Here is a 1879-nt window from a genome sequence, read left to right as displayed (position 1 = left end):
GCTTGGCCACGGCTCAGCCCGGACACTGTTTACCTCCCAGATGCTTTTTGAGGTTTCCTGAGGAGTGATGTGAGGGAGGTCCCAAGGAGCGTGGGGATGGAGCCGTGCAGGGAGCGCTGGGGCTGAGCAGTGCGGGGCTTCCTGAGCTGCTGCGCTGGACGAGGCCTCTCCGTGCTCCCTGAGGTGCTGCGGGTACCACTGTGTCCCTGGGAGGATGACGGCAGCCCCGGAGATCCCTCTCCCTCCAAATTTCCCTTTTGTAACATTTTCACCAGAGAGCTCAGGGTTTTTCCTTGGGATTTGTTTGCAGTGAAACTCAGGCTTTCGTTTGATTTGATTCCGTGGCCCTTTTGGGATGGAGGGGCTCTCCACGTAATCTCCTGTCATTAATTTCTTCCCATTTCTTCTCCCTTCTAAAAAGGGGTGGAAGAACTCAGGGGGAAGGGCAGAGGGAACAGGGGATGCCCTCATCCCACACCCTTCCCCCGGGCGCTGTCCCCAGGGCTGTGCCAGGGGCTGCCGTGACCTCGGCGCTCTGCGCCGGTGCCTGGCTGCTGGCTCCGGTTGATTCTGTGGGCCAGGGATTGTGAAATGCGTGAGACCATGTGATGCAACTCATGGAGCGCAAGATTTCCTAGTAAAGGCAGGGAGGGCAGCGGGTGCAAGCCTTTTGCTGATTTCCCCACTCTTTTCCTTTGTCTTAGTGGAAAAAGGCCGTGTGCGGCTCACAGGGCTGCCAGCTCACCTCCAGCTCCGGCAGCAGCGATGTCAGCCCCGCTGCGGGCGGTGCGTGCCCAGCCCCTCGCCCTCCCAGCGGGCATCATCAGCGCCGGGCTGCGCTGCGGGGCCTGGCCGGGGCATCCCGCCGAGCTCCGGCTGCCGCAGGCTCCAGAAGGCAACAGGAAGGCTTTAATACAAAAGCGATAGCCAGAAAAAGTGCAGAGGTGAGAACTCGGGGCCACGCTCTTACATGATCGCAGAGTGATTTGCAATTGCCGGCTCATTAACCACGCTGATAAGGATCCTGCCCGAGCGCTCTCACGGCGGCGCACGGAGCGGAGCCGCTCTCCCGGCCTGGGCGCAGCGCTGGGCACCCCGCTGCGTTTCCCTCCGGAGTTTTTCAGGCCGCAGAAGATTAACTGGTAACGAAAGCGAAAGCCCAGGAGATCCCATGCGGCAGCGAGAGCGCTCGAGCAGAAACGAGCACAGCGAGTATTGCTTCCTGCCTCGCCGCAGCCGCCCCGCACCGGGATCCCCACCGCCCCGCGCCCGGCCGGGTCCCGCGGTGCAGGAGCAGCTCCAGCGGCGCTCCCGGTGCCGGGCCGGGATTCGCAGCGGGAGACAGAGGGCAGCAGCGTCCCAACGGGATCGAGCCTGGTTCATGGTGGGCCTGGTGCAGTCACCCAGTGCAGCAGCAGCAGCACGGGAGGAGGACTCTGGGGTACAAGGAAGCGTGGCCTGGCACATCAGGTGCTTGGAGGGCGTTGCTGAACCCCAGCACTAATGCCCGGGACTGGACTGGGCTCCCCAGCGCCCACCACCATGCCCGCTGCTGGTCCGCGGTCCCCTCGTCATCCTGAGCAAAGCCTGCATCTGCTCCAGGCCCAGCGCTCCGTGCCGGGGGTGGTGCAAAGGCCCGTGCCAGGGTCCGTGCCCGGTACCGGCACTGCTGCCCGTGACAGTGCTCGGTGCCTGGCTCTGGTACCCATCAGCGCCCAGTACAGGCGCTACCGCCCAGCAGCCGTGCTGGCGCCCAGTACCAGTTGGCCGGTGCCGGTCCCGATGCCCAGCGCTCCCGCCGGTGCCCGGTGCCGATGCCCGGTGCCGATGCCCGGGGGCGGTGGCGGTGCGGGGGGCGGTGCGGCGCGGGGCGGTGCCG

This window comes from Numida meleagris, chromosome 26, assembly GCF_002078875.1.
Source record: "Numida meleagris isolate 19003 breed g44 Domestic line chromosome 26, NumMel1.0, whole genome shotgun sequence".
In the NCBI taxonomy this organism is placed as follows: Eukaryota; Metazoa; Chordata; class Aves; order Galliformes; family Numididae; genus Numida; species Numida meleagris.
The sequence above is the reverse complement of the archived record's forward strand: the minus strand, read 5'-3'. Positions refer to the sequence as shown.